Genomic DNA, 14074 nt, shown 5'->3' with positions numbered 1-14074 from the left:
CCAATGTAGTGGCCGATGCTCTAAGCAGGAAGGAGTACTCGGGCCGCCGAGTAAAATCCTTAACAATGACAATCCATTCCCACCTGACCATACAAATCAAGGAAGCTCAACTGGAAGCTTTGAAACCAGAAAAGGTGGCAGGAGAGACATTAAGGGGAATGGATAAAAACTTAGAAGTCAAGGATGATGGAGCACGTTATATCATGAACCGGATTTGGACACCGAAGTTCGGTGGACTCCGAGATGTCGTCATGAATGAAGCACACAAGACTCGATACTCCATCCATCCCGGGTCGGATAAGATGTATCTGGACCTCAAGAGATTATACTGGTGGCCGAACATGAAAGCTGAGATTGCTACCTATGTGAGCAAGTGCCTGACTTGCGCTAAGGTCAAAATCGAATACCAGAAACCATCCGGGCTATTACAACAGCCGGATATACCTGAGTGGAAGTGGGAACGAATAACCATGGACTTCATAACCAAGCTGCCTAAGACATCGGGCGGGCTTGACACAATATGGGTAATTGTAGACAGATTGACCAAATCAGCACACTTCCTACCAATGAAAGAAACCGACAAGATGGAGAAGCTGACTAGAACGTACATCAGAGAGATTGTACGACTCCATGGTGTGCCGATATCCATTATCTCCGATAGAGATAGTAGATTTACCTCACGGTTTTGGCAGTCTCTACAAAAATCATTGGGAACTAGGCTTGACATGAGTACGGCCTACCACCCACAAACCGACGGACAGAGCGAACGAACCATTCAAACGTTGGAAGACATGTTAAGAGCTTGTGTGATAGACTTCGGTAAAGCATGGGATACCCATCTACCGCTTATCGAATTCTCCTACAATAACAGCTATCATACTAGCATCAAAGTCGCTCCATTCGAAGCTCTTTACGGTCGCAAATGCAGATCACCCCTGTGTTGGGCTGAGGTGGGGGATACACAGCTAGCTAGAGGGCAAGTCTCTAATAGCACCCTCACTGGCCCTGAAATCATAAGGGAAACCACATAAAAGATCGTTCAAATTCGAGAGAGACTGAAAGCGTCTCGCGATCGGCAAAAGAGTTACGCAGACAAACGACGCAAACCCTTGGAATTCCAGGTGGGTGATCGAGTACTACTAAAAGTTTCCCCTTGGAAAGGAATGATACGATTCGGCAAACGCGGGAAACTAAATCCAAGGTACATCGGGCCATTCGAAATCCTTGCTAGGATTGGGCCAGTAGCATACAAACTTCGATTACCTCAGGAACTCGACAAAGTACATCCCACATTTCACGTGTCGAACCTAAAGAAGTGTTTGTCTGATGAGACACTCGTAATACCACTCGACGAAATCAAAGTTAACGAAAATCTCCACTTCGTGGAGGAACCAGTCGAAATCATGGATCGGGAAATCAAACGAACGAAACAAAGTCGTATTCCCATCGTGAAGGTACGTTGGAACGCTAAACGAGGACCCGAATTCACCTGGGAACGCGAGGATCAGATGAAACAAAAGTATCCACATCTCTTCCCAAACTCTTGAAATCCCAGTCAAAATGAAAATTTCGGGACGAAATTCCTTCTAACGGGGGGATGATGTGACAACCGTCAAATTTCGGTCAATTCAAAGTCAACAAGTCAAACCGGTCAACTCCAATAACCCTTGTATGCTAGGGTTTACGTTATGAAATCACTATACAATTCGCTATTTTAATGAGAAATCATCATTTGGAAAGTTCATGTGTTTGATTTTCCTTAGCCTTAACAAGTGCTAAACAACGAACCAAAGCGATAAAACACTATTACACAATCATCGGGATTGTGTAAGACACTAAAACACGGTTTAATGGGGTTTACGAACCTTGCGTTGTGAAGCCGGACACTCAAATTAATCACAAACGAAACCTCTCTAAATCGTTTTCACTCTATCTCTTTCTATTTGAAATCTCTCCCAAATCTCTCCCAAATCTCTCTCAAAAGTTACTTTAACTTTTTGTAATCATTTGGGTCATCTCGACCCTTGACCGGGTCAAAAATCGCTTGAAACAGGGTAAAAACGAGTAAAATAGCTTTAAGGATCCGAAACCGAAGCTTATGGACCGAAGCCTCGCATCCGAAGCCTCGCATCCGAAGCCTCGCATCCGAGGCCTCTGATCCGAAGCGAGGGTCCGAAGATCCGAAGCGAGGGTCCGAGGGTCCGAAGGTCCGCAGACAGCTCCTTTTTACCGGTTTTTCGACTACGACTTCGTTTTAACTCCGTTTTTCATTATTTTAACGTGGGATTTTCACCCAAAACTTTATTTTATAAACTAAGGCCCCAAAATATATAAATCTCCAGGGTTTTTATAAAATATATTAAAAGAATTGGTGATTGAACTAATTATTGAGGGAATATTTGCTTTTCCTTAATTTATGGCAAAAGCAAACCACTACCACCTCACTCTATGATTAGCCACTCTTTCCCACTACCCCTTGTCTCCTTAGTGGACCTTTACAGCCAATCTCCAGCTCTTCCCACGTTCTAAGAGCTGGAGGATTGATCCTCTCTCCTCATTCTCCATAAAACTCTTTCATTCTACACTTAGCAACCTAGAACACTCTCCAAAATTCTCTCATCTTTTCTCTTAACTTCAAGAACTTCAAGGCTTTCTCCAGGGATTTCTTTCTTCAATTAATTCTCGAATCATCAAGACATCTTCTTAGTGTTCTTGAGTTGAACACTTCCTCTCTCTCACTTTCATCTACTGAAACCACATAAGGTGAGTTCATACCCATACATTTACATGTTTTTCTTAAGTTTTAAGGGGGGAATACAAGTAAAATCATCAAGAACACAATTAAACTTTTTCTAACAGATTACATCAGAAAAGATGGAGGTTAATCACGGACTGTTTTGGTCAACTTAAATATTTTAGTTTTCAAAACTGTTTCAGGTGCAAGTAGTTCAAACTCTTAGCTTTAAAATGACTACTTGCACATCTCCATATGATTTTTCTACAATTTATGGTGATTTTTACAAAACTGCCTGTCATTTCAGAGGCAAACCCGGACCAGTCTGTGATTATGAACCTTTTCACCTCTGTTAGAGATCACTAAAAATCATGATAAAATTTACGAACAAACTAGACTCATATTCCAAACTCTCAAAATTTGCGGATTTGGATTTAGAGCTTTGATGATTTTTCTATAAATTTTCTAAGAACGGTAACAGAAACTGTTTTTAACGAAAAGTTGCTGTTAATTTCATTTCACCTTGTAACATGTTGAGCAAGGTGTATATCTTTATGTGATTATATGTTACTGCAATATATGACATTTTATCTTAATATTTAGACACACATCAGTTTACAAATGGATTTGGTCATATAAAATATAAAGAATAACAAGTGATTATAATCAAAGTACAATCGATACATTCAAACATTAAATAAACTATTTTGAATATAGTTTGCGTACATTACCACGTACTACCCTTGGTTGATAAACTATAATAGGTATAGTTTATGATACATTACATAACACATACATTTAAAAAGGGTACATTTATACAAAGGATATTTTCATTAAGCAAGGTACGGCCATACGGTACCAAGTTTTCATAACACGTAATTCCGTTAATGACTTTGTGAGACATTTACTTCAAATTACCATTAAGTCCTGTATTGTAACCAGAGTCTCCTTGAGGGAGAGCGTGATACTTGTGTATAGATCTATATTGGGTTTGACAAACCCACACCTAAACTGCATGCAACAGTTAGACCGATAGGTCTGGGGTGACAAATTTCATAACATTTCCGACGCCTGAAGAACGTCGTTTTAGGCAACCTTGGTCATAGTATGGTTATAATAAACTCACATAAAGTATTAACAAACATTGGAATTTACGGGGACTTCATTAAAATTTAACGAGTTTATGTCGATTTAAACTTGCATTGTTTTACTATAAATATGATAAATTACTTGTACATTTCGGTCTTTGGGTTTTAAGACTACATTTACACATTAAGGAAAATATTGGATTTTTCTAACACAAATACTACTTTTACAAACGAAAAGCTTATGAACTCACCAACCTTTGTGTTGACACTTTTTCAAACAACTTGTATTCTCAGGAAATCATTAAACAGGTAATCAAGTGCTTTTGAGGATGGGACGCTAAGGCGTCTACTATTTCATATTTTATCAACATATTGTAATTGATTCGTAAACATGTAATTCATACAATGATGTAATTTTTTTCAATTATATATATGTTGGTTGTGTTTGCTTGAATTACTATTACAATTGCTGTTATGATACTATACATGAAGTCCTCCACCCCCGGACGTTTCCGCCATCCTTGGTTTGGGGGTGTGACAAAGACCACTTTTGACCATTTGTACAGTTCCAAACTTTCAATTCCTTAATACGACGGTTCTTAGAAAGATACTGCCTAACTGACAGTTTGCACATTTTCATGCCTTCAATTCATTGAATACGACAATTCTTAGAGAGAAACTGCCTAACTGACAACTTGTACGGTTTCATGCCTTCAATTCCTTATGAAAGTAGTGTGACGTGTAATGACCGTCAATTCCTTTCCAAGCTTCTTCTCCTCGCTCAGAAAATCCCGATACAATCTCCTTGAGTCTCTTTTTCTTTTAAATTCACCTTTTAAGACAAACGAAATTTTGAGATAAAAATAAAAGTAAAGATAAATTAGCACACAATAAAAGGACTAAGAATAAAATTAAAAATTAAAATACGCTCAAATACAATATTTTTGGATTTTTATTTTTCTGAAAAAGAAATAAAAACAGAAATAAACATAATTTTGGATTTTTTTAATTTTATGATTTTTGTTTGGTTTTAATTCTCCCCCTAAATTTGTGCATAAAGGAAAAATATGAACAAATTTAACAAAAACAAAAATAAAATACAAAATGTACAAAACAAAAAAACTTTTAGTCTTCAAAACGAATCATTTTAAGAAAACTCAGAAGTATCGAGAAAATTCATACCGTAAGTCAGCGATTGAAGTTGCATCCAGATGACCTGAGAACAGCACGCAAAGACAACAATGTATTCAGCCTCAGCTGTGTTTCAATTCCGGAATGAAGTTAACATATTCAAATTTCATCACGCCGTTAAATACGGTCTCCATTTGTGATCTTTTCTTTCTTCCTTCCCGTAAAGGACACATACCCTCAATTAAAGTTATGAATGTCGTGCAGTTGAGAGATGTCCCCTTTCATGTGCTTAGAATAGCCACTATCAACATACCGAAGTCTGATGATATTCCTCCATAGCTACTCCGACACAGAGTGCGAAATTAGTTGGTTTTTGGAACCCAGACCATTTTGAAGCTGGGTTTACCATTACTATCTATACAAAATACTCTTTCCCATGACATATCCTGTTTATCAGATAAGAAACATAAAGAAGTCACATGACTTTTGGATGATTTTGAAATGTGACCTTTGGGAACCCATTGGTAATTAGGTTTGGGTACTTTCTTGTTGGACCGAAATGGACCTTTTTCACTTACCTTTGGAACATGACTACCTTTCGATTTAGGCTTGTATTGTGAGTGTGAGCTAGAAGACGACCCTTGAGATGAATTCGACCTTACCGATTTCGGTTTGGCTGAACCATCTCTCGAATTAGGCTTCTTGTCCGACATGCCCTTTTTGTCATTGGGAGTCTGATTTTTGGCCTTTTAGCATTCCAATCACCATTGCGTGAGTGTGACCTCGAAGGATTTCTTTTGGAAGATCTCCCCTTGGCACGTTCTGCCAACCTTGTTCATAGTAGGGAACATATGAACGATGTGGGTAATTTCTTGCAATGTGACCGAGAGTCCCACAGTTAAAACAAGTCTGTCTTTTCAAATAAATAAGATTGTGACTTGGTCCTTGTCCAAATGAAGTTTGTTTCAAGGAACTTCCACAAGAACAAGCACATGAACATTTATTAGACTGTTTAACAGATTTTTGTGGCTTGAATTTTTCAACAGTGGGAGTATCATCATGACAAGTTTTTGAATCATTTTCAGCAGAACTAGAATTATTTTTGTTCTGCTCATGCCCATCTTGCATTGTGACCTTATCTGCACATGAGGTAGAAACATTAGTATCGTTCACACTATCATTATTTACTAGCTCAACTATAGTAGGTTTGCCATACTATAGGTATGCTTCCCTTACATTTCTTCCTCAGTCATAGGAGTAAAAGTGTAGTTATCATTGAATGGAGGAGGAACACTATCATACCCTAGATCTACATTCTTTTTGTCTTGCCATCTATGTTGCTTTTCAATCATTGTCTCAACTTTCTTACTTGACACATCAAATTTTTTAAAATTAAAATCTGCATTTTCAAACTTAATTTTCAATGTGTCAAGCTCGACAGTTAAATTGACAATCTTTTCTTCAGCATAATCATAGTGTTCACATTTAGTGTTGTATTCTTCCTTAATTCTTTTTAGATCTTTGGTTTGGGCCTCTAATTTTTTAAGGGTTTTTGGGCCTTTCTAAGAGTATATCCTTCATATTTAAGGTCCTTAATTTCCCTAATTAATAAATCATGTTGATCGCGATAATCTTTAATTGTATCGCTACAGGCTTGAGTACAGAAAGTTTCACTAACCTCTTTGAGACTGTTGTAAGAACTCATAATTTACCAAAACGAATCTGATTGTGTAATTTGATTTTAACCGAAAACCAAGAAAGTCAAACAGTTTGACCGAAACTAGGCTTCTTGACTGAGAACGAGGCTTCTTGACCGAGAACCTTAGCCGAAATCTTACAACCGAAAAGCTGAACCGAGGATGCAGAGCTGAGAACACAGATTCGCATCCGAGAACTTCGAGGCTGAGACCGAGAGCTCCGAATTTGAGTCCGAGGAGCTGCCCTAACCGAAATCTATTAGCTGGCCGCCGAAAACTCTTAAACCTAACCGATAACCTGAGCTTGCTGCCGAGAACTCCTAGGTTTTGACCGAAGACGCCCAAAAATGACAAAAACACGAAATTGGTAATTAATTAAGACCAATTTCGATCAAAATCTCTAAAATAGTGAAGAACACTAAGAACAACGGCAATAATTTCGTCAAAAAGAACTCAAAAACACCAAGAAAAACTCCAAGAAACGGTTAATATTTGGTCAATTCGATTGATACCAATCCAAGCTATGATACAATTGTAAGCCCCAAAACACTTAGATCAATACGATATCAATCAAACTATCTAAAGAATGCGGAATATAAATCAGATAGTGATTCAAGAACACACAAATAACTCTTAATGCACACGATTTATTAGTTGAAATCGTCTGGTACACCAAGAACTTCTTAACAGCCGAATAAAATAATGATGAACAACTAGAACTACTAAACGGCTGAAAAACTATTTATACAAACCTAGTACAAAGCCTTAACAGACCTAAGACCATGCTGATCGAAAGCATCATTAAGCCCAACGAAATCACATGTTGATTTCGGTCCAAACACCACCGAAAACATGGTGTTTTCGGTCCTAGACCGAGAACTCTAAAAGCTATCAAAAGTAGAGTATAAACCACAAATCATGTCCTAAAATTAAAGGGTTTACGAGAATGTTATTCGTAAATGGATTGATGCTTTCGTTCTTCTAGATTGCAATAATGTTAGTAGATGGAATCCTTGTGTGTGTAGGAAGGTTAACACCTCTATGTGGAGATTATTACCAGATTGGTTTCCTTTGAGACAAAATCTAGTTAATAAAGGAATTGATGTTCGTATGGTGTTATGTTTGATTTGTTTGGGTGATATGAAAGATATGGAGCATTTGTTCTTGAAATGTGAAGTAGCGGTTAGAACGTCAAACAAAATCTCTAGATGGGTTAGTGTTAACCACCATATAATGGATTTGATTTCAAAGCTGATGTCGTAGGCGGTAAGGATGAGCATGAAACATCCCAAAGATTTCGTTTTTAAATCATTATTAAAACCATAAATATCATTACCATAGTATAAAATCATAAACCATGTATCTCAAAATAACATAATATATGTCAACATATCAAAATCTCATATCAAATATCAGAGTAAATCTCCCAGACTAGAAAACTATGGTGTGTGTCATGCGATCATCCCGAGCCCTTCCCTATGCTAGCTGAAGTACCTGAAACCAAACTGAAAACTGTAAGCACGAAGCTTAGTGAGCTCCCCCAAACTACCACATACTATACACATAACATATAACAAATAGCATAACTTTGGGACTACTCCCAACTGCATCGGGACGAACCCGACATCGGACTCCTGCCCGGCATCGGGTTCACCTCGGCATCAGACTACGTCTGGCATCGGGATTGCCCTGGCATCGGGCTTACCCCGGCACATACATAACATATCATATATCATAAACATATAACATAACATATAAACTTCATCAGGCTTACTCCGACATCGGGCCGAACCCCGGAACACATAACTGATAACATATAAATTAACATGCAGCGGGCTTGCCCCAGCATCGGGCTTACCCCGGAACACAAAACACATAACATGCATGAATCACAAAGACATCAAGCATACATATACTCTTGTCGGGACCGCCCCGACATCGGACCGAAGCCTGGAACTACTATCAACTAAACGGGCCGACATTGTGGCCTTAGACCCGTTCCTACTGGAGAGAGACTCACCTCTCAAACTGGATGATGAACTCGTGTGTGAGGAAATTGTTGGATTATTATCTAAGTCCATAACTATAATTGGTATGTACTTGACCCGATTGGCATGGTCCATTTGGGTTGCATGGCATCGGAACAATTTGGATAGACGTTTGTGAGAAAAGGATATTTATGATTTGTTAATATATTATAAGTTCTAATATAGTAATATGAAATCATATTATTTAATTAGTATTGATCAAGAATTAATTTGGAATTAATTTTGTGATCAAAAGGAGACTAATTAAATATATGGGGATTGATTGTGTAAATCATTCATTCTTATATATGTGGGCTTATGATCCGTAGTTCTTGATGTTGAGCTGTGACAACCATCAAATTTCGGTCAAGTCAAAGTCAAACAAAGTCAACAAGTCAAACCGATCAACTAAATTAACCCTTGTATATTAGGGTTCACGTTATGTAATTACTATTCAATGCGCTATTTTAAAGAGAAAACATCATTTGGAAAATTCGTGTGTTTGAATTTTCGTAGCCTTAATAATGCTAAACATTGAACCAAAGCGATAACACACCATTGCACACTCATCGGGAGTGTGTACGACACTAAAACATGGCTTAACGGGGTTTACGGACCTTGCGTTGCGAAGCCGGACACTCAAAAAGATCATAAAAGAAACCTCTCCCAATCATTTTCACTCCATCTCTCTCTATTAAGAATCTCTCCCAAACCTCTCCCAAATCTCTCTCAAAGTTTCCGGTAACTTCCTGTAATCATTCGGGTCATCCCGACCCTTAACCGGGTCAAAAATCGCTTAAAACGGGGTTAGAATGGGTAAAATACCCTAACAGACCCGAAACCCCTTTACAGGGCCGAAGCCTCTTAGGGGTGAACCCTCTTGGACCGAAAGCACTTACGAACCGAAACCCCTACTGAGAACCGAACACTGCTGAGGACCGAACCGAGAACATGACCCAAACCCGAAGGTCCTTTCGGGCCCGAACCTCACAACCAGGGACCGAACCCTTCGGTCCATTTCGCCTTCGCCTCTTCAGCCTTCGCTTCCTTCAGCAGCCGAACCGAACCCTCGCAGGTTCGGCTCCCTTTTCCGGTTTTCGACCACGACTTCATTTTAAGCTCGTTTTTCATCGTTTTAACGCGAGATTTTCACCCAAAACTTTATTTTAACAATTAAAGCCCATAAATCATTAATTCCCACGTTTTTAATACAAATATTATCCAAGAAATTAGTGGGTGAAGTACAAAAAGGTGGAGTGTTGACTTATCTTTGATTTATGACACAAGCAACCACCACACCCACTCCATGACTAACCTACACTCTTCCCCACCATCCCTAGTCACTTCCTTATACTTTTCCATTAATCATCAGCCCCTCCCATGTTCTAAGAGCTGGAGCAAATCAACCTCTCTCTTCACTTCACTCATTTTCTCTCATTTCCACCAAAAGATCAAACACTTTTCTCTCAATTCTTCTCTCTCAATTTCGAGATTTCCAAGGCATTTTCCAAGGCTTTTCTTCTACTTTTGGTAAGTATCTTCATCATCCTTATGATTATTACACTTCCTTCTACTCCAGTCATAGATTGCTTACACAAATATCGTCATATTTGTGTTAGATCTTCGAATCTTCAAGCACCTCCCAAGTGTTCTTGAGTTGAGCACTTCTTTTCTCCATCATCCATCTACTGAAATCACTCAAGGTGAGTTCATAACCCTACATTTTCATGTTTTCTTAAGTTTTAAGGGGGGGAATACAAGTTAAATCATCAAAAACACAACTAAACTTTTCCAACAGCTTTCATCAGAAAAGTTGGACATCAATCACGGACTGTTTTGGACAACCTAAACATTTTAGTTTTCAAAACTGTACAAGGTGCAAGTAGTTCAAGTCCTTAGCTTTAAAATGGTTACTTGCACATCTCCATACGAGTTTTCTACAATTTATGGTGATTTTTACAAAACTGCCTATCATTTCCAACATCAATCCGGACCAGTCTGTGGTTATGGACTTTTTCACACAAGTTGGAGGTCATTAAAAATCATAATAAAATTTATGAACAAACTAGACTCATTTACCAAACTCTCAGAATTTACGGATTCTGATTTGGACCTTTGATGAGTTTTCTACAAATTTTCTAAGAACAGTAATAAAAATTGTTAACAACAGAAAAATGCTATCAACTTCATTACACCTTGTAACATGTTGAGCAAGGTGTATATCTTTATGTGATTATACATTATTGCATTATATGACATTTTGTCTTAATATAAGAACATAAAACAGTTAACAAATGGATTTTGCTAGATAAAGCATAGAAATAACAAATTGGTATAATCAAATTACATCCATTACATACAAACATTTGGATAAACTATGTTAAGTATAGTTTACATATACCCTTGTTTTGATGAACTATAATAGGTATAGTTAGATTGCATATACATTACAAACATTATGATAAACTATAATAGGTATAGTTTATGTTTCATTACATTACGAACTTATTACAAAAGGTTATCATACAAATGGGGTACAAATACAAAGTACCGGTTTTCATACGAAAATGGGTACAAATACAAAGTACCGGTTTCGTACCAAAAAGGGGTACAAATGCAAAGTACCGGTTTCATACCAAAAAGGGGTACAAATACAAAGTACCGGGTTTATACAAAAAGGGTACATTACAAAGTACCGGGTCTTCATATAAATGGGGTACGAATACAAAGTACTGAGTTTATACAAAAAGGGGTACATTACAAAGTACCGGGTCTTCATATAAATGGGGTACGAATACAAAGTACCGGGTTTATACAAAAAGGGGTATATTACAAAGTACCGGGTCTTGATATAAATGGGGTATGAATACAAAGTACCGGGTTTATACGAAAAGGGGTACACATACAAAGTACCGGTTTCGTACCAAAAAGGGGTACAAATGCAAAGTACCGGTTTCATACCAAAAAGGGGTACAAATACAAAGTACCGGGTTTATACAAAAAGGGGTACATTACAAAGTACCGGGTCTTCATATAAATGGGGTACGAATACAAAGTACTGGGTTTATACAAAAAGGGGTACATTACAAAGTACCGGGTCTTCATATAAATGGGGTACGAATACAAAGTACCGGGTTTATACAGAAAGGGGTACATTACAAAGTACCGGGTCTTCATATAAATGGGGTACGAATACAAAGTACCGGGTTTATACAAAAAGGGGTACATTACAAAGTACCGGTTAATCTTAGTATAGTTATAGTGACTCACATAGGGAGTTAACAAAACTTAAAGTATAAGGGATTTTATAAATCAAAAGGGGTTTTTATGTTGATTTAAAACCACCTTTAATAACAATAAATATAGATTTTACCTGTACACTTTCGGTCTCGGTACTTGAGATCACATAACACAAAACTCACACGCACATCCAGTCTTGGGTTTTAAGACTACATATCGTTTTTATAAGGAAAATGTTGGATTTTCTTGGTAACATACAACTCATTACAAAGAACGGCTTTTAAACTCTTACTTTCAAAAGCTTATGAACTCACCAACCTTTGTGTTGACACTTTTTCAAAACTACTTGTATTCTCAGGAATTCAGTGAAACAGGAAATCAACAGCGTTTTGAGGATGGGACGATAAATCGTCAAACAGTTCTTTTTGTCACCATAATGTAATTGATTTGAATCATGTAAACATATGCTTTGTAACTTTTCAATTATATTTATGATTGGTTGTATTTACTTTGAGCACTATTATACTCGTTGTTGTGATACTATACATGAAGTCCTCCACCCCCGGACGTTTCCGCCATCCTTGGTTTGGGGGTGTGACAGATTGGTATCAGAGCATTGTTTATAGTGAACTAAGTATATCGAACCACATAAGATATACAAACTATAAATGCATTGGGACTAAGGTGTCTGATTTAACATTTTCAAATAACTATGCTTTTAGAAATAAAAAGTTTCTTATATAAAGTATACGTGCCTGCATTCATACTAAAATCAAAGTCACAATGACAAGAACAAAAGTATTACGATTGTTGAATATCACAAATAAGCTTGGAGATGTATGGTCAGTCCTGGGAATGGCATAGCCTGATCATCTATGCTGGTCCGAGGAGTGATTAGCATATGCCCAAGAATGGTTGTGATGTGGCAACAAGTCTAAAAACTTACCAACACTACCACAATGAAATACCATAGGGGTATTTGGTGTTACTATAATTACTTATCTGAGAACTAAATAGATTTTTATCAATAGGTCAATAATTGCTTAGTGGATACATTAAGATTATATGTATCCAGGACGTCATAGACTTAGAATTGGTGGATGTTTGCTTTACTTCCTGTTCCTCGTTGGGTTGTGGACTTAGAGTTAGGGTCGCTTATTCGAAGGTCTATCCTGTCCCGAATACATATAACTAGTATGCACTAAGCAAGTATTGAAGTATCTGATAAAGATCATCTTATAATTATCTAATTAGTACGTCTACTTAGTTATTTCTTATATTCCCTTCTCTCGCGAAGATATCATGGCTAGATTCCATCCCCACGACGACCCGTACTACCCTAACCATGGCAATGCTGGATGGCTCGGAGAGGAGCCAGAGAATGATCACCCAATCCCTGTGGATGGTCACCAAGCTGAAGGCTTTGCAGATGGTTCTGACTCCGAACCTGAAGTGGAGAACCTACCCCCGATGGCTCTTGTTCCGAATCCTAACCCTCGTCCGGCTTTTCAAGGCCCGACGCCTCCTTGGGTAGAGTGCTTGGAAACCTGGAGCGAAGATCAAGACCAACCTATGCCGTTTAATGGGGACCGAAGCTTCTACAACATAAGCGAAGGAAGCTCAGCAGATAGAATTCTTCCAATTCTGGTCCGTAGAGTTGCCTGAAATGAGATTCAGGGCAGAACAGCTCTCCATCGTATCGCAGAGGTTGATGCAAATGCAAGAATGCATACAATCCGCACCAATCACCTTGAGCACACTCGTGAAAGATCCGAAAAAGACCATGAAACCCTGCTGCAAGCACTGGCTGAAACACGAGCCGAAGTCATAGAACTCCGAGTACGCCATAGGGTGTACGAAAGGCACATGCTTGATATGGGGCGGCAACTGGCTGAACTGAGGGTTCACCAGGGGGATGACCGCCGCCAGTAGTAGATGCCTTACTTTCTTTCCCTGTTAAAAAGGAATCGTTTTTCCTATCTATGTCCTATGTGGCATTTTCTATGAAACTATCTTGTACTGTATGTGCTTTTAGTTAGGCCTTTAGGCGGCCAAAACTTTCCTACTCCGGATGTGATGTAAGACCCTCTACAAGGTCAACTTCCCAAGCCTGTTACATCTTAAAAATCAATGACATTGTCAGTCGGCTAAATTCTG

The 14074-nt window shown here is 38.2% G+C and overlaps 1 long non-coding RNA gene across 1 annotated transcript; it reads left to right on the top strand.

Annotated features, from left to right (window-relative positions):
* The first annotated feature begins 2540 nt into the window (after positions 1 to 2540).
* Positions 2541 to 4272, top strand: LOC145106393 (uncharacterized). Its single transcript, XR_013707552.1, has 2 exons — positions 2541 to 2763; positions 4117 to 4272. It is a non-coding gene; the product is annotated as an uncharacterized LOC145106393 (long non-coding RNA).
* The last annotated feature ends 9802 nt before the right edge of the window (positions 4273 to 14074 follow it).

The sequence above is a fragment of the Lactuca virosa genome, chromosome 1 (genome assembly GCF_052849685.1).
Source record: "Lactuca virosa cultivar CGN04683 chromosome 1, Lactuca_virosa_CGN04683_v6, whole genome shotgun sequence".
NCBI classification, from domain to species: domain Eukaryota; kingdom Viridiplantae; phylum Streptophyta; class Magnoliopsida; order Asterales; family Asteraceae; genus Lactuca; species Lactuca virosa.
The sequence above is the reverse complement of the archived record's forward strand: the minus strand, read 5'-3'. Positions and strand labels throughout refer to the sequence as shown.